The sequence below is a fragment of the Anopheles gambiae genome, chromosome 3 (genome assembly GCF_943734735.2).
Source record: "Anopheles gambiae chromosome 3, idAnoGambNW_F1_1, whole genome shotgun sequence".
Classification (NCBI taxonomy): domain Eukaryota; kingdom Metazoa; phylum Arthropoda; class Insecta; order Diptera; family Culicidae; genus Anopheles; species Anopheles gambiae.
Window position 1 is genome coordinate 85,016,323 of NC_064602.1, and position 27,845 is coordinate 85,044,167.

The 27,845-nt window shown below is 46.4% G+C and overlaps 1 protein-coding gene across 1 annotated transcript in view; it reads right to left on the reverse strand.

Annotated features, from left to right (window-relative positions):
• Positions 1-26,118, reverse strand: part of LOC1271202 (uncharacterized) — a 300,952-nt gene extending 274,834 nt beyond the window's left edge. The window contains exons 1-2 of the mRNA XM_061656117.1: positions 25,973-26,118; positions 23,640-24,108 (exon numbers count right to left, since the gene is read on the reverse strand). The gene's annotated coding sequence lies outside the window, so the exon portion shown is untranslated. The remainder of the gene's footprint in view (positions 1-23,639; positions 24,109-25,972) is intronic.
• Between the last annotated feature and the right edge of the window lie 1,727 nt (positions 26,119-27,845).

Consider the following 27,845-nt stretch of genomic DNA (forward strand, 5'->3'; position numbering starts at 1 on the left):
ACATTCGTAGCAAGTTCCTACACTTCACTCCGAGCGGGCTTTCGCGGAGTTATGATTCGTCATCGTCCCCACAAACGGGGAGAGCAAATAGCTCGGGCGGCATTGTTAGAGAAGCCGTTTGTCGACGCTGTGGAGCCCCCAGCTTTTGTGCCGACTCATCTGTCCCAAGAAAAGCCATGGCCCTTTGGTCGCAAGACATTCGTACGCAAAGGTACCGGCAGAGGTACACACAAAGTAAGCACAAATCGGAAAATGGCCATCCCTCGGTTTTGTCGCAAATCATCTTTTATGTTCTTTCGTTGCAATCTAGGTCGGAAAGTCTGGAACTAAATGGGGGAAGAACTGAAGGAAGGGAAAGTTGTGGAGGGACATAAATTTGATTTTCAACGCAAAGTCTTAAAACTTGGTCCCGAAAATTGATTCCGGAGCTGTCTTGCCAGCGGCGCAAATGGGTATAATTTATAAACAAGAAACGAATTCTTCCCGAGTTTTGGTGACCAAAACCGCTGCTCCACGTTGTAAATGTCCTTCGATTTAAAGCACCATTACGATACTTTCTCCTACCAAATTTGAAGCATTGTGCCCATATTTGGAAGTAACCCCTTAAAAATACATTTAAATGAATGCTGGAAGCTGACAGAACTAAGGAAAATGGAGAACCAGGCACCAAAAGCCTACACCATCAATCGTCGGATCAGCAATTGGGAGAAAGCTATTACCACCGTACTATTCTCGACCGCGCAGGGAACGACTCTGTGTAATAATTCTTTCGCTTTTTTCGGCTGTGAAAAAATCCTTCTACCGTCCACCGCCCAAAGTCATTACCACAATTTAAAGATTGCAAAATGGAGCTCTCTCGTTCTTACTCACATCGTCTGACACCATCCTCTCTCACTCGCTAAGGTTGGCATCAGTTTAAACAACACCCGATTTGCATAGCATTCCATTAACCAGACGCTATTGTGAGTGTTTATTCAATTCTCTACATCAGTGCCAGCTTATGCTAATGCTTATTTCCCCGCTTCTTCTTCTTCTTCTCATTCTTGCCCGGATTTCAGCAATCAGCAAACACATCAGAGACACTTTTTTGTGTGTGAAAACCCTTATTCTACCCATTCTTAGCAATCTCGGTGCGCGTTAAACAAACCAACACCGGCCAAACCGACAGCGACGGGAGTTAGATGAATGAGTCTCAATCGATCGAACCCGTTTGCGAATTATTTGCCCAAACCGTTACCAGCCCGTGGCGTGCCAGAGAGCTGGTCGCAAATCGAATAAACATTCGACGTGAAAACCATTCCCTTCAGCGCCTGGCAACACACGTCATTTGTTTGGTTTTCTGCCATGCATACACACGGGGTTGTAGTACCACGCCACACCTCTTTCGCGGCCGATGGAAAACCCATCATCACCTTGGGATTTGCGGTACCCGGGGTGGTGTTGGAGTTGCGTTGTTTGAGCTCGCCCGCGACTAGTGGGATACTGCAGGGAAAATAATGTCCGCAGAGGTTCGCATGTACTGGCCTACTCCAAACCACCCTCCGAGCTAATGCTCAATACCCCTCAGCAGGAAACGCGTCAAGAACTTGTGAAGTTTGTGTAGGTACAGGTCCAGAGGGTTGGGCCGGTCGACCGTGCGTGCTAGTTATCAGTAAACTCCAACTCCAAACCCGAAGGCCCCTCGGGTTGCGTGTCCGAGAAGTACGATCGCATGCGATTTGGAGTGTTTTAGTTTTCAAGGTTTCACCACATCGAGGCGCATTAATTGCTTTCACTTTATGTCCCCCGCTCGCCAAGAGCGTGGGGTTTGTTGTGGAAATTGCAGCTGAAAGCAACGACAGCCAAACATCGGCGTGTTGATAATAATGAGGTTCGAAAAGCAGACGGCCCGAAAGTGATGCAACTACACGCTCCGAGAGCACACTATTTTGACTGCAGCAACTTCAACTACAAATATGGTAAACAAAACAACGTCCCAAAAACGGCTAATCTTTCTCACAGCCCACGGGATACACCACTCTGCTCCAAAGCAGTGGAGATGATATTTACGACCAGCATCTCACCAAGTGAGATCCTCAACAGCTGGTCGTTAATCGGCAACCTTTACGTTGCGGGCGATCGACGACTATTAGAGACCGACAAAAACAAGCTCCACCAAACAAACCCACCCCAACGTCAGCAACCCCAATCACTTTCGCCCACACGGGGCAAAAGGTATAAGCAGCACCAAACATGGAGTTGTGCTCCACTAAACTCCCCAACGGACAAGTCTGCAGCGCCCGAAACCAGCTGCATCACGCTACAGACGAAATCAACCAACGAAAAAAAAAAATGGAACCCCACCATCGTCTCCGTCCATCTAATATCTAATATCGATGAACGGTTTGAAGACTTTCGCTTCTTTCTGCGCCTTCCTCCATGTGAAACCCTCTTATACGGTGGTAGTGTAGGCTGATGAGGAGGATCCGTAGCCGGGAGGTGGTGCCACCAAGCGCGAGGTTATTTATGCTGCTGACTTCTAGCATTAATCATGCCGAAAATTGAACCGTACCCGACAGCCGAAGGCCGGAAGATGACGCCGCCAGCACCCAACCCCGGGACAGACAGGTGTGCGTGGGCCGCACACAGTGCGCCCTAATAGCCTGCACACTGTGATCAATGGAACGTTTCAAAGCGCACCAAACGGAGACCTCAATATTACCCTGCGCCCGTCCATTTGGTGGCTTGAGTGGCTTGAGGGCAAATTTGTGACGCCCTATTTCAAGACAGACAGGAAGATATGGGCGCCTACTCCCCTTTTAGATGGGCGTAGCAGCAGCGTGCGACTTGGTGTTCCAACTCCAACGCATTGCTTTGGGAGAAACAAAAAGATCACAGTTTTTGAAAGGCGGTAATTGATCGAAGGATCTCCCGGCTTGGTGTGCACTATGCCCTATTAGAATGTGGCTGACATGTAGCACACACCTCAAGGAAATGTACAACAGCAGGCAAGTCACACCTTCGACTGCGTTCCACAATCACTCACTGTGTATGTCTTGCGCTCGTTCAAGCAATTATACACCGTCCTCTAATCAATCACGGAACGGAAACAGTGCTGCCGCCACTAGCACGTGCAAATATCGTCGCGCAAGGGTGTTGCCACGTACGGTAGCTGACTGCCGACGGCATTGGTGAGGGATAACAAAACGCATTTAGCAGCGGGACATAAATTAAAATTAGCCAAGTGGAAAGCTCCACCGCACACCGCACAGAAACAAGCCGACGGGTGTAAACCCGCGGAAATTGTCACCACAACTCGAGTGGGGCCGCTAGCTACATGTTCTTTCCCCATTTTGTTTGGTTGCGAAGGTTATTCTGGTTACGTTTCGATTTGCTCGATTGTCAATAAGCGCTGCAAAGTGGTATGCAGATGTGAAGATGCGAAAAACATTTTCCAGCAAATGAGGTGCCACTTCGGACAAGCTGCTTGTCAAACTCGCTGCTCGAACGCTTCACACACTGACTCTGTCGGCAGCAATCGTGTGTATGTGTGTGTGTGCTGGTTCAGTAATAAGCATTGTAAATGAATGGTAATTAAATTTGCATGAAAACATATTGAAAATATATGTAAATGTGTTTTGACGCGCGTGCAAGACCTTCAACATCCAGCCACACAGCGAGGGACGACAAAACGGCAGCAAAACTTCATAGCATAAGGGTGGAATAGGGCGAAAAAACAAAACACTATTGCCACCCCGCTTTGACAGAAGAAACAATGGATAAAAGCCATCCTCCTTTTCCCATCGTCCCCGTGCTTTTTTTGTGGGTTAAATCTCGCCGCCTGAGAGCCCAACCTGCATTACACCCGCTGTGTGGCATGGAAGTTCTCATCGTCCCGGGCTCTACTAGCCGGCAAGTTCGTTGACGTTCGTTGCTACTCTCGAACGCTGCCGAGCAAATCGTGCTGCATCGATTTTCCATCCATTGATTTCCGCCGCAGCGTAGAGCTGTTGAAATTTAAATCGGTTTGGGCGAAAAGTTTCACTATAATTGATTCTTGCAATGTGACTTTGGCAAATGGGTTTACTTTTTTAAGAAACGGCATTTCACTGCGTGCCGCACCACACGTACGACTGAGATGGAGAGAGAGAGAGAAAGATAGAGTGAAAAACAAGAAGCATATAAAATGCCCAATTTGCACCGATATTGGAGTTGTTTAATGAACGGAGTGAGATGATGATGGCGGCGATAATAATATGGAAACTTTATTTCAAGCACGTTTTTGGTTAGCTCTTCTCTTGGTGTCCTCCCAAAGCAAGAAGTTTGAGAGAACTCGAGTCGTTATTATAGATTGCCGGTGATAATCGTCTCATGGGGGTGTACATTGATCGAGTTCGCAAACTGTCCGACAAGCAAGAACGCGCAATTTGCGCCAGCATTATCGAGGACTCTATACATATCCTTCCAGTCGCAAACCAAACGCTCTATCAACTGCGCTACGCAGTCGTACCGATGAAGGTTCGTTGGAAATCAACCTGTTTCTTTCTCACTTGCCTCTCTATTGCCCCGTTTCACACTTAAATGACGTCCAAACAATCGCCTTATCAAATGTTAGAATTTTCCTTTTTGTTTGTCGAATTAAAAACAAAACCGTTCGAAGATTAAATTTGCTCGTGGCTCACCAATGGGACAACATACACCATTACAAACACACTCCTCACCTCGCCTACCCACAACACAGCTGTCCTGTCTGTGGGAGGAATCTAATTGGTTGTTCAAATTGCAGCACCGGCAGTGTGTATGGCCTGAAAAGAAAGCCTATATCGGCTTGTGTGGCTTCAACACACACACACACTGCAGCAAGGCAAAATAAAATCTAAACTAAATCAAAACCACCGGCCGCATGGCCACGAAACTCGAGATGCGAGCATTTTGTAGCTCTGTGTGTGTGTGTGCGTTTGTGAGTGTTTTCTTTTTTATAGTTCAGGCAAATTGGTACGTACATCTGACCGGATATGAAAACTGTGCACTACGAGTAGTGGGAAAAATATACAGATAAACCCAAGCGCTCTAAACAAATTCACTCTCGTTTCCAGCCGTGCGGTCTCTCTTTGCCCCCTCTTACTACCCCTGGCTCCAGCTGTTGTGACATTGTGGTCACAACTTTTTGCCATTCTACCAACCGAGCTCGCGTATATGGCGACACATTCGACACCGGGTCAAACTTGCATCCATCAGCGCATACACAAACACACACAGGGCGGATGGTGCCTTGGAGTGAAGGGAGGTGACCGTTTTTCCGACACCGTTTTGACTTTCATTTTTCGACATCGTAGCACGACAAACAACAAACAAACCCGCTACCCGGTGCACTCCGGTGTCCGGTTTTTCGGGTGACACCCGGCCGATGACGATGCTGATGATGATGATGATCGTAAACTGATTCTACCAGAGAGACGTTACATGACACACTCCACCCAGAGCATCATGCCAGCGGATCTGTAATTCAAATTAGACTGCCATGCAAAACGTAATGTCCACACATACAGTACACCGTCCGGCTGCATAGTTTTAACCAACAGATTCCGAGATTTGGTAGCGGACGGGGAGGGAGTAGACAGATATTCTAGAACCCGGAGAAGCAGTACACTAACTCCAAACACTGCTACTACTACTACTCGCCAACGACCTCAGTCCATCAATTTCTGGAAATTCAAAGAGTGCCAGCGCTTATGTTTGTTGGGCCACTGGCCAAACGCGTCGTGTTGGGTTCGGTCCAAAACGAACGAGCTGAGAAGGCGAAAAGTGCCAAAATTGTACCGACTATTTGTGCTCACCAGACTCGGTGAATATGGAGCATCCTTTCCGCTTGGTGCAAACGAATATTTTTGGAAGCACCACAACCGCAACGGGAAAGTATAGCAATAATTTTACTTTTTAATTCTTGACCAACAGTCCAAAGCGTTCGATTCGGAATATTTTTACATTGCATTGCAGCATAGACGAGGGGAAACTTTACCCGTGTCCTTTGATATTGCCCTGACCGGATGTGGCGACTAAACAACAACAAACTGTGCCAATTCCAAGGAGTCAGTAGTGGAAAAAGGCATTGGTCCAACTACCAACATATCGATCCGAGAATACAGAAATTGATTTTTTTTGTTCCACTTCCCTTCCTGCAAGCAACAAAATACTGAAATAATGAGAAAACATGATGACATAAATTGTGGAAGTTTTGCAAGTAAATAAACTCCAGCAAGCGCACATTATACAAGAAAAACACAGTACAACATACAGGGACTCAAGCGTCAGCGTTACGCAGGAGTAGACAGTTCCCCGGCCCGAGCAAACTCCTTGGAATTTGACGCTGAAACAATCCGAAAAATGTCACATAATTTATTGCGTGCGAGAGCGACGAAAATTTATCGTCTGCCCGTGCCGCCATTCAGTGGGCAGGGTTAACCTTTCCGGGTTTCTGTGTGTGTGTGTGTCGTGTGGCACCCAAAAAACTTTGGAGTCACACGCAAAACGTGTACCGAGCAATCAGACGTCGTTGACGTAATAAATGAAGAGGGATAACTTACACCCCGTTTGGTTGGTGAAAACGGGACGGTATTTGTGCTACGCCAAGGAGGTCCTTTGCCCTCCCCGTCTATTAATCGTCTTCATGGTGTATGCCTTAAAACGACAGTAGAAAAAAAGCAAAGCCTGAAATCAAAACCCTTAAAGGACCCCGGGCACGAACCAATCGTCCCGTTTAAAGTCGGCGAAGCAATCCCGTTTCACGGAGCAATCGGAGCGCAAAGGGGTGTCCTACTTGGGCCGGGTGCACAAAAGGGCGTGTTCACGGAGCGGTGTGCCGGGGTTTACGGAGTTCAAGGACGCGCACACAGAGCGTGCACGCGCTTCTAGCCAGGGAGGTCGTACCAGGCCCGAGGGGGTTAAAGGTAACGTGCGAATGAAATGTCCAAGAAACAATGGACCACTCTTTTTATCTACGCTGGAATAGTAATCGTGTTTCACAATAGAGTGAATTTGTATTTGTAAAAATACACATAACCCCCTCTCAATACCCTGGGGCCAGGAATCGATTGCAACTGCTACTGCCTACTCAAACAAATCGAAATCCTGTGCGCGTTTCTGGCAAACGTTTAGAACCCTTAGCTTCAGTCTTATTTTAAACGCAGTAAAACAAAACCTCCAGGCGATAGCAACCGAGAGAGAAGTTCTTCCGGGCATTACGGGCAACACACACACACACACACGGTGGCGTGGCACGCATTCACGTCAATCAAAGCGCGGCAGAAGAAATGACGCACGCACGCATTTCAAATATGACAAAAAAAGGGTGTGGAGAGTTGATATGCCCCTCGATCGAAGGAGTCAATTGCCATAGTAACGGCGCAATTTTTAACACCCCTACCGTTTTGTTTTGCTGGCTCTGTCTGGGCTGCGTTGCGTTGATTTCGCTATTACGTACAATAAATCATTTCGCAAAATGGGAGTGCGATAAATTATGCAAATCCGCGTATTCCACACACCCCACCGTAAACGCTTTCCACTGTAAGATTTTCTTCGCTCAACTTGCCAAAAAGCAACGAACATCGTCTTTAAAACTGCAGAAAACCGCTGTCAAAGCAACCCCGGGGTGTACAGGCACAGGCGGAAGGCTTTAAAACCGTTGATCCGCTTTTCCTCGAAGGACGACCAGGGCAAGCAGAGACGGCACAAATTGCTGGTCACAGATGGTTTTTCATTCTCCCCCCTCCCAACGGCCAGCGTCTGAAGGCTGACCGCGGACACTGAGCCAGTGTATGCGGTGGAGCATTTTTGGAGCACTTGCACGGCACACACATGCACCGACCAATTCTTGGGTCAGTTGGTGGGGACGAAGATTTCATAAAACCCTCGTGGTTCGCCGTGGTTCATTGAGCTTTACCAAGTGGAAACATCAGCATCATCACCATCAGCATCATCATCAGCAGCAGCAGCAGCAGATCTCTTTGTTGGAAGGTTCATGCTACTTCTCTGGCAAGACTCTCGATCCTCTGGCGCTTGGTGGAGATACATTCAGTAGTGGCGAGCGATATTGGAATAAATTTTGCACAAACATGCACTCCACAACGCGTTGCACTTGCCTGCTGTGTGCTACCTCGTCGTCGTCTTGCCGAAAGTAGGGAAAACCGAAAGACAAACAATCCCTCTCCCGACACCGAAAATCCCGACACCCGGGGGACACACCACAGCTGTATGAAGAGGCATCGCGCGAACGGCATCCAGGATCATATTTTTCATTTTGTACAAAAAATTAAATTTCACCACATCCAGCGTGTGGCCACTACACACTACCCACAAGCACCCTCTCTCTCTGCCATATGCTGGCGGAGCTCGGTAACAACTGTTAGACAACATAAATGTATTCATAGCGCACTTCGCTAGCCCTGTCAGGATTTTCGGGAAGCACTGGACAGAGATGCGGCGGTATCCCTTGGAGCGGTCACAGATGAGAGGGGGGAGTTCTGAGTCGGATCAGCTCGCTTATTAGCCGCTCTTTTCCTCGGGGCAGTGAGGAAGAGACGACGATGACGGTGCGCTACAATGACGTCGGATAAGCACCCCCCGGTCGCTCCATGCCACCACACCGACCACAATAAAGATTCGCATGATCCTCCCCCAGTGTCAAAAGGGCGAAATTCTCCCAACTCAGCCCATTCCGCGGCCGTCTCGCGTGCCTATTCGACCGCACCGAATCGCCAACAGCTGGCTTACGCTTCCGGTTGCTCGAGGTGAACGGAGCGGCGCAGCGGAGGCTTTTGAAACAGTCTCGGACTCGGCTAAACCTGCCAGCAGTGTTCGCCATTTCCCGGCGTTTTCTGGAAGGCGTTCAAGAGGAAGTGAGATCCGAAATGTTGGAGATAGGTCGAAGATGAGATCTCGGAACAGTTTGCCAAATTTGCCTACCGACTGCCGGCCTGTTTTTGAGGGGACTTTTGGGGGGTTGCAGGACATCCCGGGCTGGAGGGTTGAGTTGCTGAACCATCACAAACTCTTTGAATCTTAGACTTTGACTTCCACACACTCCCTACCCTACTCCTTCTTCTCCAACGAGAAGGCGAGAAAAGGGTTTGCCGTCATTTGCTTATTCTGGTGCTGCTGCTGCTGGTGTTGGGGCACGTTCTGAAAACCAAAACGCTCATGTCTCATGTTCCCATTCAAAGCAGAGCACTGCACACCTCGGACACATCGCTCTAAAAAGCCCTCCACCGGGTGTTTGTGTGTGTATAACTTTTTGGAGTATATCTCCCTGTCCCTAGGCACAAGCGAGAGACTGGTGCCCCACAAATACGAGCGCAGTAGGAGAGAAAGTGTTGAAGTTTAATTAGTGGTATAATGTTTTCATTAGGGATATAAAGCGACTATTTTTATGATACCGAAACCACGCCGGGACGGCCTTTTTCCTCGACCGAGCACATGCGGGCTTTGCGTGTGTACCATCATCACAAACACACACACTACTCGCGGACGGGTAGGCGGAACAGGGGTTCGCCCGGAGTGCATAAACGCAGCTGGGGCCCGTTTGACCGTAACGCGTGCTTGGCTAACGCGCGTCACTGAATCGAAAATTTGTCGAACAGTATTGAGACCAAGTGAGTGCACTACTTTCGCCCCCATTGTTTCCTTCCACACAACGACATTCACAGGAGCTTTGGTAATGCGTTCCAACACTTGCGGCAACATGTTAAGGTATAACAGATTGGATTTGGCTGCTGCTGTTTGTTCCACGCATCGGTTCGTCAACTTTAATTGATTGTGTTTTCAAAATCGTTCCAAACACGTACAGGTGAGAAACACGATACGAAACATTGGTTGCAAGGGAGAATAATAAATTGAAAACTGAATTAATCTTAAAACAGAAAACTAAATTGAATTCAATAGGGTTGAAAATGTATAACAGAGTGTGTTTGATGGACCATGATTATAGAAAAGATTAGAAAAAGTTTCAAATAGAAGAAAGCAACTTGTCAAAATGACACAAAAATAAAAATAAGTAAACAATAGGACGAAAAGGTAAACTTAAATCAGACGAAAACAAGCAATGAATAAGTAACTGCTACACAACAAAGTGAATGCGAAACGAAACAAATCCCACATCTTTCCAACACCACACTACCAATGCACCGAGAAACAACAAACATCAACCGATTGGCCGCACGTGGGTCAATTATTTTGATCGTTTACATTCAAATTGCTCATCAAATTGCAGCGGTGGGGGCCAGCAGCACACCGCTACCACACACCACTACCAACACCACCACCACCACCACCATCCACAGTGTTGTAAATTGGCTATAATCAACTAATTATTAATTGTTAACCAATATACACCTCACTTTTGGGGGCATTAGCTAACAAGAGAAGATGGTGAAGGTGCAGAAGAGTTTAGAAAAAGAGATAGAAAAAAGAGATGGACAGAGAGAGAGAGAGAGATGGAGAGAGAGAGAGAGAGAGAGAGAGAAAGAGAAAAAAACCCAATCAAAATAATGATCTTCCTCCCACCAGCTTCATCGTTTTTCCACCGGCATGAATGATTCGCTATTGGATCATTATAATTAAAGCCTCATTCACCGGGAGCAGAGAGTGAAGTGTGGTGGTGTCTTGCGCTTTTAATAAACCTTGCTTTTATTTATTTTTATTTTTTTAAGCATTTTTCTTTACCCGTTTCATAGTGACGTTAGGCGGCAAAGTAACGCTTAGCAAACAAACACTTCATAGCGCAATGTTCTCTGCGTCGGTTACACGGTTTTCGCAAACAGCTAAAATGAAATGGTACATATTTTGCGGTCCAGTGGAATCGATTGGAAAATCGATCACCGTGTATCGATTACAAAACACGATGGTGTGGTGGTGCTGCTGCTGCTTGTTGACGGTTATCGACTGGGTGCTTTAGACGCAAGCGAATGCCATTTAGTTCACGTGTTTAATTAAACACAAAGCAGTGCCAATTAGTACAAGCTGATTACACACCGATCCGCAACTAATTCGAACGATAGCTACTTGTTAACAGCAGCATATTACACGTTATTTTCGTTCGTGTTACAAGTAGTTTTGAAGTATTACTAAATGAAAATTAAAACAAACGTTGTTGTTTAAAAAAATCACCCTCTGCCGTTAAGTGCACAACACACCGAAGTTGAGTTCCGAACACAATTGCGGAACTTAATGCTCCAACGCTCTCCAATTCGGGAAAAACTGACTAAAAAGAGCAAAAATTGGGTGCTCACGCTTACACCAATTTTCGGATACGGAACCACCATTAAGCACCCGGTGGTTAAGCCTTTTGTTGGTGGCGTGCTTTTTTTGTGGAGGTGGAGAATAGGTATCAATCCCACCCACACCATTAGAACTAACAAAAAATAGACCCACCACCATCACAGTCTGTTGTGCGTGCGGTAATAGCCGTCACCTGTGAAAAATTTCTCTCCTCTTTTCATTCTGCAATCTTTTTTTTCGGGTAGTTAGCTTCTGTGTGGTGCTTTTGCTGTCATTTTCCTGCCTGCCCGCTGCTAGAGTGTTGATGATTCTCACTTTTATGTTTATCCAACCCTTGGTTGCCCTCTTCTGCTGTATCCGCCGCTCCATCGTAGTTGTATGAATGAGCCTAGAGACACGGTGTGGGAAATATTCTAGCCAAATTAATGAATGAACTTTCGCTTTTCTACCATTTTAGGGGTGCGTTAGCAGTCATCTGGAGCCTTTGTTGTACGTTGTGCGATGCATGAATAAAATACAATTCTCCAAACATAACTAACTTCCAACAATTTGCAATTTCTAAAACACTTTCACACGACCGATAGTGCCTACAATTTCGATCTAGTTAATTTCGCAACACGAACTACTCACACAAAAATTAAATTTAGCGTTACAATTCATGCCTTATCATAGAAAAAAGAGGCTAAGAAACCTGGAATAAGTTTTTTGTAATCCTAACTTGACAAATTTTAGCAAATCTACCAACAAAACCGGTCCAATACACGATACATTGTCTAGCCCAACAGCAGGCTTGTTAGGCTTAAGAAAAGCGACAAGCCTAAAATCTTGCTCACTGGGCGCTAAAGTATTTCAGTGGAACAACAACGGGACTGGCAACACAAGCCGGCGTGGCTATGTGACGCCACAAAAACCGCAAACCACCCAAATGATCACTCCAGCGGAATATGTTTGTTCGTTTTCGCCGACTCCGCGAACAAAGCCGGGTTAACGGGTGAAGAATGAGAAGAAACAAACGGACCCCCTTCAGCACAAGGTTAACCAACCACCACCCAAACACACACACACACACACACACACACACACACACACACACACAAACGGGGGCTAAGAAAGAGCATGACAAAGTGATTAACTGCTTCCCATAAAGGCTTACCTTTCGGTAGGAACCTAGGGGGTGATAAGTATCTGGCCAGCCGGGTCCCAAACTGCAATGAGTGTCGGTGGTGTGGGAGGCATAAAAGCCTTCGCCATTTAATTCGACAATGCACCGGTGACCGAGCGAGACAATGGGGCAATGGGGGCAGGTTTTCTCACCGCTCGCACTACAGCAGCAGCAGCACATCAAGCAGCAGCGCCATTCTAATCCGTCAACAAAATACAACCTCGCGGGTAAGACTTTAGCTCCCGCAACATCGTCAAAGATCAATGTATTTCGCTTTAGAAAAAAAAACCTGTACCCAAAAATATTACTCTTTGTTTCTTTTGCGTGGTGCTTTTTTCAGTATATTTGCGACAAAAAAAATCCATCACAACAAATACTGAAACCCCCACGACGCTCCGTACCCTTTTAAGCGACAAATAATCGTTTCGTCTGAAAGGTCCCAAACAACAACGCTCAAGTTTTGGGCTCCCACAAACGCTTATGGCCGGGGGAGAGGTTGTAGCTGTTCGTTGCCCTACTCTTCTTGGCGTCTCCACTGCTATCCATCATAAATCGCCACAACGAAGAAACTGTTTTGCGGACACACAAACTCACAAAAACAAAATAAAGCCAAACCCCGGCGTTCGAGAAACTTAATTCCAATCGGGGTGTCATGTGTTCATGTAACCGTGAGGGTACGCAGTGGGGAAATGGAACCGACTACAACACCCTAACACAGCAGGCCAACATGTTCGTTCGTGAGGAGGCACACCGTATGTGTCAAGCCAAACCTGCTCATTGCGCTCCCGTAAACAAAGGGAAAGGAGAGAGAGACCGAGAGAGAAAGCTAAAGAGAGCTAAAGAGAGCTAAATCTTATGGCTGTGTGTCTTTCCACACACAACCATCAACTACGAAAAAGAAGTCATTTCCAATGAATAATAATGAACAAAATCAATGCCCGAAGAAACCCGTTGATGTCCGAGAGACACACCGTGCCCCACCGGGTCCCGCTTGCATTTTTTTTTTCATTCGTGCGCCCGTTGCTATAAAACCGCCGTTTGCCCACCGTTTTCCGTGGGTCTCTCGGCTTGCGTGCTCCGTTTACGGAGTGAAACTACCGCTTTTGGCGTGGAAAGTCACCCGTTTTCAGCCACGTGGAGGAGAAAGGAGTTTCGGCTAGTCAAGCTTTGCTGAATAAGATTGGAAAGGGAGGGGTTGGATTGACGGTTAAGAGTGGCAGAGGTAGCAAAAAATAATAAAGGTAAGTAAACTGCAGCGGTAACCATGTTCCGGGATGGAAAAGGGATCGAAATCGGAAAAAATGATTAAATAATTACCGATTATGTTAGCATGTACAAAAAATTGCGTTAGCGCCAAGAAAATAAGCATACGTTAACATATACAAAATGGCTAAACGTGCATGGTTAAAAAACCAAAAAAGAAATTCATTATACCACGCCCGTGTATGATTTAAAGAGTGTATCCTGGTCATGGCACCAACTATGATTTTTTACTCAGATAAGTATAATTTTTGAAACGAGTTCCAATTTTCATTTTCAATAGCAAAGGTTGGAATATTGTACAGGAAATTTATATAATTTTTGTAAAAAAAAAGCTTCATACACACACAAACACGTGTGATGCGTATTACACACCATACGGAGTAGTTTTATTCCGATTTAAAATTCATCCCTTAAAGAACTAACCATTAAAATCGTCACCGACAAAAAGACTCACATTTTCACACCACCACACTAATGTGCTGGCATCACGTAAAGCATTCATAGCATAAATCTTTAACGCCCCCTCATCCCAACCCTCACACCAAAACGTAATAAAAGAGCCGAAAATCGTTACAAAAATCATTCAACAGCTAGATTAATTATTGACTTTGCTTTAACGTTCAGTTGCCCCCGCTAGTGCGGTGCTGGTCGACAGAATAAAGCCGAAAATGTATTACTAAAACTCATCTTCACACGCGTGTAGGAGGGTTGGCATTTTCCAACACACGTTGGCTCACACACCATCTTGCTGCTGCTGCTGCTGCTGGGTGTTTTTTTGGAGGTTATATTAATTTAAAAATAAAAACACATCACCGAGAAATCGTGCCCGTGGTGCTAAAAATAGTGCAACCAAGCAGGCCGTTTTGCCATGCAGCACACACACACTAACCAGAAAAGAAAAAAATGGGAACATCACCAGCAGAGCAAAGCCAGGAAGCAAAGTTTATGAATGTGGAAAATTTGAACAGGGCGAAAATTCTTTGGGCGTGTGCGCGCATCTCGCGCTGTGGTATGCGTAGCACGCTCGTGTGGCGGTGTGATTTGGGCGCCTGCGCATTGCTAGGTGTTCTCGTGACATCGGGAGGAATAAGCTGTTTAAAAAAAATATGTGCAGGCATTTGTATTAACATGCTGTGTTGTGTGTGCAAAGCAAAACGATGCAGGGTGGAGAGCGGGAAGAGCAATGCATCCCGCAGACGTTTGTACGAGCATGTGTATTGCAACATGCCCTCGGTTGAACGAAGCGCGAACACATGTTTGATTACGCGCCGTTTACACTTGGGCATCCACCACCACCCCTGTGTCTCCACACTCATCCATTCTCATCCCCCAAAACGATACGAGTTCATTCGAGTGATCGCGCATGAACGTGGTGGAAGAGTTTGAAAGAGAGACTTCTCTCCTGTGCGACTGTAAGTCAGATATAAGATTTCTGTGAGCAAAACCAAGCGAACGGACGCATATGCGTGTAAGGTGATGCCTTTTGTTATCGAAAAAATAGAGAGAGATGGAGAGAGATAATCCGTGAAAAAATAAAACACACATACTCAAAATAAGAAAATCAAATATTAACCCTAACGCACGAACACCACCACCGTGAGCGCGCGCACACACACACATGACATGGCAAGAGGGATGAAAGCGTCGTGCACGCCACTAAACTCTCCCTCCCCCCAGGTCGAAGTGTGTAAATTGCGCTCAAAATGCGCTGAAACCGCACGATTCCGGCCCGTGTTGTCTGCGTTTGCTTGCGTTTTCAATGGAAACCGGTAAAGAGAGATGAAGGCGAATGGGGAACAACCCCCTGTTCTTCCCTTCTAACGCAGTAACGGAAAGACAGGGTGGAGTTGGGGGGGAACGGTGGCATATTTCACCACTACCAGTGCATTCGCCTTGGACCATCATACACAGAGAGCGAGAGAGAGCGAGAATCAAGATGAATTATTTATCTGCGCACAGGACGGTGGTTTTGCCGCAGCGAGAAAACTCGATCATCACCCGTGTGTCTTTGGAGACGATTCTCTCTTTCAGCTGCTCTTAAAATTGAGTCTCAAAATCAACAACACGGGGTGAAATGCCAAATGCGCGCTGTGTCTGTATGTGTTTGTGTGTGTGTGTGTGTGTGTGTGTGTGTGTGTGTGTGGCCAGAGCCTGTCAAAATGGTTCGAAAAACGCGCAAAACTCGCATGAACCAACAAGTTGACACAAATTTATTTGTGGCAAACAAACTAGAGCATCAAAAATAGTCTAAAACAACTCCAAAAACTTCACATTTAAGGGCGTTTTTAAGGTACTGCGCGTTGCCATTTCCTAGCTCCAAGCAAAGAAGCACCACGCCGGCGCAAAGGCATTCTCGCGAAGGCCAGGTAAACATGCGCACTAGCAGCCGCTACGGTTTATACAACAACAAAAAGGCATGCTAGTATTCGTGCAGCAGGGGTTAGATTTCAATCTTAACTAACCAAAACCAAACCCCTTCTGCTTTCCCGGTGCCTTCTCCCCCTGCTTGAGTTTCTTCAATTCTTGGGTTTCTTTTTGTGATGTTTTGGCAAATGCATTCCAACCCGGCTCCGTGCGAAAGAGAGTGAGTTACCCACCACGCGTTGAGATCGGCGCATTAGCCGAAACGAGAAGTCCGAGATTGCAGCGAATCAAGATGGTGGTTGCAGACGGGGCCCCGCCACCCTAGGCACAGAAACAAATGGCGACGACTTGTTTCCATTTGCCCAAGCTGGGGGAGAACTGTGCCGGGGCGCGCCAGACAGAGCAAAGTAAAAGTGCGCCGTTCTCGTCCACTGTCCCAAAAACGGAACTGCTGACATTTTGAACGGAACGGTTTGCCCAAAATGGGATGCGAATAAATGTGTAGCAGAAAATCAGAAAACTGAACGCCTAATAAAAACAATCACAAAAGTCTTTCGGAAGGTAATGTGCCAATGGAAACTACAAAGCAGACACGGATAAATGGAACTGAGAGGTTCCTGCGCACCGGAGTAAAAGGTGAAAAGCCGAGGCGCGCGTATCCCCATAAGGTGGCCTATAGGTTCGTTGCTTTCCCTTTACCTTCGCAGCAAAACACGCAACATAAGCCGCGCGTTGCCACAACTGTGCATGCGTGCGTGCGTGCATGTAGGAGTCGGGGTTGACGAAAAATGGTTTATTATGTGCATTTTTTACTCACGCCTCACTGCCCCAAATAAAATTGAAGATAACAAACAAAAAAAACCCGGCCTTCCATTCTCTCTTTCTCTTTTCTGCTTTTTTTTCTCTTTGCCTTTTTCTAACTCACACAAGACAGTTGAAACACCACCAACACAGACACACACACTGCGAGGAAATACAGCAAACTGAAGTAAAACGACAGAACGTGGAGCTGCTGCATATATACCGGTACTTCAATCTCTTTCTGGCTCTCCCTATTGCAGGGGTTTGTTTCCCTTTCGCAAAGTTTCAGGCTCTCGCTTGCTCCCCCGTTCTGTCCTCCTGTTTCTATGTGGATCATGAGCATGTTTGGGGGGCAAGTGCCCCGACGTCCAAAAGACACGATCAGCACTAGCAGAGCGCGCGCAAGCAAGCAGTTGTATGCTTCTTTGGGTGGTAGAGAGACCCGTTTCCCGTTGTTTTCTTTGCGGTCATCGCATATTATTGCCCAACTGCTGTTCTTTGATTTTGGGGAACAGACATGGCTCAGCAACAGAAAGAGATGGAGATCTTAGAGGCAGATATAGTATGGCAGGGAGAGAGAGATAATTGTCTTCCCTCAGTTTAGGGGGAGCACATAGTTTAGTTTGGAGCTCATGTGTTGTTTTCTGTGCAGTAGCAGTAGTCAGCATGATGTAGAAGTTTTGAAGGCATAAGATAAGATGTACTGTTTTTTTTTTTTAAATAGGTTAAGCGACCTTCTTACTCCCCCATATGCTCTCATTAAAATATTTTCAAACAGAGAGATATTCATTTCCGAGATTCGAACTCATAGCGATGTGTACCGCACTGATCACGGCCGATGCATTTGTCGATGGTACTACCACACCGGCAACACAGATTACAGTTAAAACGACTTCATATTGTTACCTGAACTGTGGACCCGTATCATACCAATTATTTCCAATCAAAAAGGTATCAAAATAGATGTTTAATTTTAGTTTGCACACACAATTGATGACTAAAATTAATCGATAACATAAAAAATACACTAAAACTCACTTACACTTCATATACAGCCGTTACCAGGCATATATTAAAGCCTTCCTGACAAAATGCACTTTCTTATCGCCTATACACATTCCACTTATCTTCCTTTCGTACATGTGTAACCGGAAACAATCTCCCAACACATCACTCGGCCAATAAAATAGCACCTCGTTATCTGAAAGTCTGGTTTGAAAACTGGGGGAGGGAGAGAGACTGTTTATTATTGCTAATTTTTTTTAATCAACCTCGATAAGGTCTCTCTTATCGTGATTACAACGCAAACCCACAAAATCATTAAATGGAAGTAAAATGATTTCTCCATAAAAGTGCCAAAAATTTCATCCCGTTTGCTTTCGGTTCAATTAAAGCGTCGCCGAGCGTGACCTGAGAGCTTGACTTCACCGGCCGGCCCGGTTTATTCGTGTGATTCGGGAGACACGGGGAAAAAACGCAGTTTATATCTTGTTTTATTTCACGTTTTTAAAAATGCATCACAAACTCTCACCTTCTTTCGATTTTTGGAAACGTCTGAAACGGCTGTGAAAAAATGCACAGTGCGTTTCAGTTGCAAAGATTCGTTTTTTTTTTCCTTCATATTCCGTCTCTCCTTTCGCCCTCATGAGGTGATCACTTTAAGAGCATACGGGGACTAACCGGTTCGAAATTGGCAGCAGCAGGAAAAATGAGAGCAATTTCAGGCCAACCAGAGAGCAAGCAAAAAAAAAAACACACAACAATAACGAAACAGAACTGCGGGAATGCACCCCGAAAACCGGTTTAAACCGGTCTTTAGGCCGCTTGTTTCCTCACGCGGTCCATAAAATCGCTTTCGATTCAACGTTTTGCCGGGCAGAGTTTAAGAGTCCTGATTTTAGGCCTCTCGGATGACCTGGCCAGGACACGGGGTTGTATGACACGGGGCCAGAAGAGCCAGACGCAGGCTGGAGAGCGGGGGGTTCCTCCTATCGCACTCTTTCGCTCTTACTACCGTGCTTTGGGCGCGATGTTTTATGTTGCAAAACCATTTTCCTGCTTAATTTGGGGTTTCCTATTTTCGCTGGCCCCTGTCCACACGGTTTCCGTCTTTGGGGTTGCAGTTTTTTGTCCTCTCTTCTGCCTCGCTCGTTCTATTTGTATGCGTGTGTCCTGGGCTTCATCCATCGATGATCACCGAAAAAACAAAACAAAAAAACCGGCTGGACGCAAACCATGTTCAACATCCTTCGCGCGCGGGCAATAAAACATATAGCATAAGCGCGGAGTTTTCGTGGTCGCTTCCATTTGCCAAACTACCTTTTTTTTTTTTTGTTACAAAAACCCTGCCTCACCAGCCTCCTGAGGGTTTTTTGTTGTTGTTACCACCTACCCGTTTCATTCGACAGAGAGGCTCTTGTTTCGCTTTCAGTCGTCTGGCACATCGCAAGCCCACGCCAAAATCGAAGCGCGAGACGACGGTCGGTGGTTGACGTTGAAAAAAGCACACACAAACAGAGGTACTCGGCAAAGGCAAAGGGACACTCTTCTGTTGTGCGCACCTCTCCAGCGAGTACCCACACGGATCCCGGAGGGACTTGATTAATGGCCGCCGGAAAGATAGCGACGATGCCATCGCAATTTTCGCATAAATGAACGACTGCAAAATTAACCATACGAACAGTTTGTTTTTTTTTCTTGCTTTGTTTTCCTTTTCTGTGCGCAGAACGCGGACAGGATTTTACTCCAACTTTCAGCCAACGCTGGAGCGAAGGGGATGGTGATTATTTTTACTTCATAGAAAGGGGAGCCTTTTTTGTCCTTTTTTTTTGTCTATCCGATGTTGACCAGCCAGATGTCGATGTCGAGAGCGTGGCTCGTAATATGAATCATACCGAGCCTGCGTTGGCCCCAACACGGAAAGACACAAAATAAAGCTGGACGATGCCCGACTTTTGGTCATTATTCATCCGATTTTTGAGGATAACTTGCGGTGGCCTGTGCCCTGCAGAGGCCCCACACTCTCTCCCATCGTCCCATAAACTGACCGTTAAGTCTACGTTTATCCGTTGTTTTACATTTATCCGCCCGAATGATGACAGATTTTCAAATTGAACTTTACGCTGCCACAGAGCGAGGGACCGAATGTGAAAGTGAAAGTAAAGTACGAAACAGAGCACTGAGTTGCGGACGTTGGGTAGTTCGAGGGATTAAAGAATGTAGAAGAACAATATTTTAATGAGATTTATTGGATGTCCTGCAGCAAAGTTTGTTCAAAAACATCTCTAAATCTATCTATTCTCTATACATTTGTGTGCTAGAGCTCTCCAATACAGCTCATCACACGCGCAAGGGAAATGAAATGACTTCACGAATCTCCCAAAAGTTTCACCCAAGTTCTGACAGCGATAAAAAAAAACTACGCACAGTCAATTAGCGACCTGGCCAGCCTGGTGTCCCATGTGCAGACACACTCTCACCCGTCCACGTCATGTCGAGTTTTCGGATGTTTCTGCATTCTAATGGAAATGAAATCAGAAAGCGGAACCGAGACCGCTGTGGAGACGAAACTTTTCCCCGTAATAGCCTTTATATGACGAGGCATCCCTCCCAACGACCATATCTAACGATGACCTTCGAGATGAGCACCGCAACACGGTTTGACTGGCCGGTGTCTAAATTATTGTGACAGATGAAGATGTAACTTCACTCCCGAGACACGCTGATGCGGGGATTTTTTGCTGTTTCTTCTTCAACCCACTGCACGCAGAATGGGACAAGATGAATAATCAAACCTGACGTGGCCTCTCTCCCCGCCGACTTGGTGTTCGCAATGTGGAGGTATAGAAAATGCTGACGCTAAACGCAAAACGCCTCTAATCACATCTCGGAATGAAATTGTGACAATTCTGAGTCGGGAAGGCAGAGGAGCTGCTAAGATTAAGACTCTCAGCGGAGTTCCGCACTATGTCCCGCTGCTCAATTAGTGTGATGGATTTCTGTTCACAGGTAAAGAGCCATCGCAAATCGAACGTGTCTCAGGTACTCCCACCATCCTTCCAGCCAAAGAGCCAATGAATTGCCATAGCTACGCCGCAACGAGAGCCAGAGCGCTAAGTCGACACCTAACTATAGATATCTATCCTAGAAACGACGGAAGTCTAATCCCTGCCGGAGGGAAAAAGTCGTCCGTTTGAAACCTCCGATCAACCCCAATGCTCCGGAAATGGAAATTCAAAATTAGGTCGTTGCGTGTTTAACAGTGATTAATCGTGAACCGATACAGGCACAGATGGCCGTTTGTGTATCATTAGTTGCGCAAATTGTGTTTCCCGTACGCTCTAAAAATAGAACTCCACCCAGAGAGTGTCCAATGGCTTCGGTTCGAAGCGCTGTTTGGACGTTGTTTGGGAATGTCTAATCCCAATCAACAGCGATTAATTTCAACAGGCTGGAAATTAAAGTATTACATGCAGAGAGCATTCCAACAGATACAAAACGGATGGAAATATCATGTCTTGTTAATTAATGTTTCGAGCTCTCAGTGATGTCTTAGTTGGAGGGCACAGTTGTCATCAAGATTCATAAAATATCGCCACTACAGGTAATTATAATGACAGGTTAAGGCTAGATAGAGCTTCAGAGTTTAAACATCACTGCTATTAGATTTAGATACCAATCATTATTGCTGAAGACTTTTGAGATGTCTTTATATCGATTGTAGCGATCACACCAGAGAATAATTTGGCTTTTCATGATTGTCAATTTATCAAACATCTTCACCCAGACGCTTCTCCAAATCTACACAACCTTGAATTGACGACTTCGCATGAATATTTAATGCGACTTGACTGTATATCTTTTAAACTGTCAGCATGCACGCCTGGGCTTATGTGTTAGACGGTCTCTAATTTCCATTTTGCACCGCTCCTAACCCAGCTTCAGCGACAACCTTCGACAGTGCACAAGAAACGACGGCCGAAACAACAAAACCGCAGAATTGCATTCTCGCGCAACACTGGGTCGCGGACGGGTTTCGGTGGTAATCGGAAACCGAGTTCCGTCCGTCGAGGGCGTCCTCTAAGTCTCTAACCGCCGCAGCCCTCTAACATTCCACCATCTCCAACGCGAAACAACAACAAAAAAAACAATCCAGCCTCACACAAACCCGCAAGAAACACCGGCTAAACAAAAGGAAACGCGGCCAAACGTCACAAAACCGTTCTTTGTTGCGCTGGTGTGGTGTGTCTCTCGTTTTCATTTTCGTTCCCTTTTTGCTTTACTCGCGAGCTCTCAAGCATCTCAACAACGGCCACAACTCGTCAGCTCGTCTTTCGCTAAACACGCCAGTCCGTGCTCTGCCAAGTTGCAGGGAAGTGAGCGGGAGGTTAGAATATGTTTGCTTCTTCCTGCCTTATAAAACTACAAACGCACCATGCTTGATTTCCCTTTCGTTTCGTTGGTTTCCCAGCCCGCAATTTCTGCGTTTAGAAGCATCGCCAAAACGGCATTCAACACTCTCTTACTGCCTTTCTCTCTCTTACTCATTCACTATCTTTCTTCTTCCTCATAAGGGGTGTAATAGAGGAGAGTTTTATCCGGGTTTCTGTGTGTGTGTGTGTGTGGTGTTTGCCGCGTGTAAATGGTGATCCAACCACTTAGAATACAGCCGTCGCGACGTCGCGAAGGTTAGAGCTCCCCCGGGCTGGCGCGCGACCGGCGATCGAAGACACTCCACCACACGCCTATATAAAAGCGCGTAAATTGACGCGCTGCACTAAAACATTCACAGGCGCGCTGTTGGGCGAGCTGTACCATTACACCTTCACGCCGACCGCATCCGAAGCGGAGGGCGCCTACATACGAGACACGTTTTGGGTGGTCAAGCCGCTTCCTTTCCACCGGGGTTTGACCCAGCTGATGGCTTAACAACAAGCGCATTGAAGAAAAAAAACAGACTGAGTAGCTAAGGGCGACGTAGAAGCCGTAGAAAAACAAACAAAAACCCACCACAGTCAAACAAGGCGAACGCAACCGTCCGTACACTTACTAGCACACACACACGCTGATGATGGTTTTTCGATCGAAGGAAATTAAACCACGGAAAAGAGGGCATCGTAAAAGTGTTTGGTGTGCTGTGCGGGGCTGTGCGTGGAAGTAAACAGAAACGCAGAGTTTATCACACACCGGCACAACCCCTAAGTGTCACCACCAACACACACACACACACACATACACGCACAGAAACGGAATCAAATAGCGGTACGGCTGCTTTTGCCGGATAGCAAACCGGCATGTGAGCGGTGGTTTCGAGTTCGTGCATTGCATACACACCAAAAAAACAACCCTGAAGCTCTAGATTGAAGAGCAGCAGGAGGAAGAAACAAACCTTGACTCCACTCTGCTTTACAGCTTTACAAGCTTCAGGTCATTTCTAATTTCAGCGCTATTTCTCTCACACACTCACTGGCTGGGCGCACTGGTTTTATTTCTCAAATGGAATAATATAGCACCCAAAAACCGTATTCGTTGCGTTAAAACAGCACCATCCTCCGGTGGTAGACACGCTCTAGATCGTGGCCGTTTGGTGTTGGTGTTACACATTGCGATCGATCGATCGAATAGATAAATAAACAATCGACATACACATACACATCCCTGGAGATGTTCTTCCCTTTGGCAGATTCTTGCACATTCCCGTTAAATGTCTATCCATTTGGCAGCGATTACCACCACCCACACCCAACCAACGTCAGCAGGATGGCAGTGTGAAAAGGGCACTTTTAATTACGACACTTACCTGGATCGATGGATGTTTTTTTGTTTGCTTTCAAATCTCTCACTCTCTGGTGCGTTGTTTTTTTGCGACTGCCAAATTGCTCGTGTCCGGTTCGAAGGACTAAGAAAACACCGATGAACAGACACACACACAAACAGCGTTGATGGGCCGCGGGATGTTTTCAGGGGTTTCTTTCGCAATTGCTGGGCGGCAAAATTCGCACTCAAAAAATTGATGAATCTTTTTTTGTCGATGCAAGCACCGAGAACGTGATTTGTTGTTTTTTTTTTTAATTTCAACTGTAGGTATTCGTTGTTTTTTTCTCTCTCTCTGTTAAAAACTCTTTGATTTTTTCTTCTCTCGTACTCACACAAGATGATTTGCTTCACTTTTGCTTGCACTCGCGCGATACATATATATTTTTTGCTTTCACTTTTGCTGCTATTTTCTTCCGTAAAGACGATGGAATTTTCACACGATATTACGATAGCTGCAGAAAGAATGGGTCGGGAAAGAGGAGTGAAAATTAAGAATACTGAGGAGCGAGTAGCAGGCGACAGTGTATGGATTTTAATGTTTGCAAAGATTGGGAATCCAAGAAGAATTTCCACGTAGGCTCTGGTCCATGATGGTCCTACTGTAGCCGAAAAATGATAATTCCGATCATTCAAACTCTATCACTGGATCTTATTGGATTTAAAACCATCCAATAGGTGGCAGCTATATTGCCATTGGTTTCTAATATTATTAACCAATGTAGTTCGATGTATAGCAAAACAAAAAACACGCTTTATTTAATGTTATCCTTCGCATATTTTGAAGCATCATTGACCGGTGTACGCTTCGCCATAGCACTTTGCCAAAAAGGGAAGATGAAAACCCTCCTATCTACTTCACCAAAATGCCAAGTAACGAGACAAACACCGAAGTCGCGAAGCAGCAAACCTTGCTTCAATTAATGTACGTGCACGACAAAGTCTCGGGGGCGCGCGTTGATTCAGTCCGGTCCCATCGGCCCTCACCAATACAATACACTGCAGACTGTCGGTGTCTCGAACGATGAGGAAGATGATGACCGGCTGACGATTGTTCAGACAGCAAAAAACAAGCATCAGGGAGATGAATCGTTCGCGCGGGGTAGTTTTGAAAGGTGATGAGAAATTTATTTTCTTGCCCAAGCTCTGTTTTATGAAACGCTCGCAACAAAATTTGCCGTTTGTTACTAGACACATAAAACACGCGCACACACACACACACACACACACACACTAACGAACCCTTCTCTTCGCACTGTACCACGCGACGCGTTTCGTTTCATAACGCAGCCGAAAAAAAAACTGGGACGTTTTCTGGCCAAGTAAAAAAACGACAACAGCGAAACATGCTCAGACTTGGAGTTTGCTGTGTCACACACCGTTCTTTATCTATTCCGCCACCTTGGCCCCTCGTGACGAAGAGTGCAAACACACGTTTGTTTTTCCCCCCGCTCACTCGGTCCGACAGTGGTCCCCACTGATAAGATCGAGATGTAAAAGGGGGAGCAGTCTCATAATGTGTGTGTGTGTGTGTGAGTGAGAGTTTTTGTACCGGTACTGTGTCTTGGCGACTTTTCTAGCGATAAAATAAAACGCACACAAACACACACACACACACACACACACTCATAGACATGCCCGCTGCCCGTCATTGGAGGGTTGGAGAAACCACATTGCCCCTTTGAGCGGGTGGTTTCTGGTGCTATCTTCCGCACGAAACGCAACTTTACGCTGACACACCACACCAGAAGTCTACGCGCCGTTTTAGTGGTCCTCTCTTGGGTTTTACGATACTTCCGCACCACACACCATACACACACACAGAGACACGTTTGTAACAAATTTTCACTTTTCTTCTGAGGTGTTCCGTAAAATCACCAAATAAAAAACTAAATCCCAAACTCAACGGGAAATTTGAATTGGAGATATTTCCACTGACGGACGAGCGCGCTTTTTTGGCGCTCTTCTTTCTTTCCCAAAACTGTGAGATCGAACGTGTGTGTCACTCGCTAACTTTGTCGCACCAGATTAAAAAAAAAACAACCGAAAACGTGGGAAGTACAAGAAACCTCTTCTTGGGCGAGATTTCTTCCCGTAAACCGTGAGCTCAGCCGCGCGACGCAGCCCCAAAACCAGTGGGAAGTAGATGGGTCCTCCCCACCGAATTTTGGGAACCAATGTTGGGGGATGTCACGTTTTCGGGCCAGTAATGTTTTCGTGCGTATATAGATGGTAGCAAAGAACGCCGGAAGAAGTACACTGCACAAGTTTGATTTCACCCGGAAAGAATTTGATTTTTTTATGTGTTACTATTATTACATTAATAAGCAATAAGCGGCAAAAATTTCTGCGGGGATGCGAAACAGCGCGACCTTCCGTTAACGTTGTCGCTCGTAGAACTGAATGGCGTGAATGTTGCCAGCGGCCGACAGACCCGATGCATACGACACACAAAACCCGGATCGGTTCTCGTGCGCGGATGAACCGGCGAAGCGAGTTCATTCGTGTGCTTGCTGGCCGCGGTCGATCGATAAATTCAGCCGAAGCCGAAGTGCCGAAGGCTTGCGCGTGTGGCCGAGAGCGCCGAGAGCATTGTGGCCGCCGGAAAGGGTGGCTGGGTGGCAGAGCGCGGAGGCCCTTTTTTTGTACGCACCATCATCCCCGCATCGGTCGGTCGGTACACACACGCAAAGGGAACCGAGCGCACGTATGCTGTGTGCGTGTGTTCGGGTTACGTACCTTCCCCTTTTTCTAAGCTCGACAGCGCCTTAGAAAACAGGGGGCACTCACTGCGCTCGCTCAGATTCTCTCGGTGTTTTGGAGAGTAAAAGAGGTATAAATGAGTGGCTTATAAAGTTCAATAAAACGCGTTCTAAGTTGACAAATACGCTTCGAAGCTAGAAAAAACTACTGCATTTGGAATCTACTGAAAGGAGAAAATGTAACAAACATTTTTTTTTAAGTTAATCATGGTTTTTCCATTTGTATTGCAAATGCGTAATGAGCGTTTTCCCTGAGCTCTATTTTCCGGCATCCTCACACTACCCAGAGCTCAGGAAACTCAATCTCGTGAGTTACATCATCAAGAGAGAGAGAGAGAGAGAGAACCTGGGGTGAAAAATTCTCCCTTTCCCGAGAAACGGGCATACAATGAAACCACGTGCACGCAGCAGCCGGGAAAGCGGGTCGGGATAGCAACAACAGCAGCAAAAATACCCCGGGCACGAGACTCGGCTGCTTCCGTGCGGCGACAGCCACCGTTTCGGGCGTTCGAAGTGCGGTTTGTTCGCACCGCCGAACGGGGAAGGTTTCTCTCCGACTGCTTGTCGGCGTCGTCGTCCTCGCGATTGCCGCACCATCGTCGGTGAAGTCTGCTGCTTCGGCAAACATCGCGAAACATTCTCCCGCGAAGCCCGCCGACGACCCGCGACCCGCCGACGACGTGGAAAAAGCATTTCCAATTCCATTCCTGACTTCATTATCCTGGCGTTGCTGCACCGGGAGGGAAGGAGATTGGCGTGTTTCTTGCTTGTGTTTGCTTCTTTTTGACAGCAGGATCGCCCGGACAGCAGCACCACCGCTCTCGGAGCCGGGCTTGCCGCCAGCGGGCAAGGAAATGGACGTTTTTCGCACTCGAAGGAGAATACTGTGATGGAAGCAGGATGGGCAGGATGACATTGGAGGAGCACATGAAGTTCGACCTTTCTTCTGTTGTTTGTTTTATTATTTTTTTGTTATTATTTAAAGCAAATTATAAACCCTTTTTCCCCATTTCCCACTCTGCTGGGAACTAGTTTCGCTTTCCAAAAAGCGACCAGTACCAGCTGGGTGGTAATGAGACAAGTTTTGAGTGAGATCCGATGAAAATAGTTGAGCAAAAATAGCAACACATACCCAGAAACAGACGGAAGAACGTAGCCCGTCCCTAGCAGAATGCTTGCTCCCCTCACTGTGAAAAGGTTGATAGTAATGTTTTTTTTTTATCAACGGTATTATGGTGCTAAAAAAACTTGATGGCTCTCAACATCATTTTTTCTAAGGCCACATCATTTTATCAAACTTCGAACAAGTTTTTCGCCTGACCGCCAGATATTTTGGAGGGAAAATAGTCCAACCGGTCAGGGTAGTTTGGGTTCGCGACGAGACTGCCAAACGGGAAGGATCACGCACCGGGCCGGGTGTCTGGGAAAGG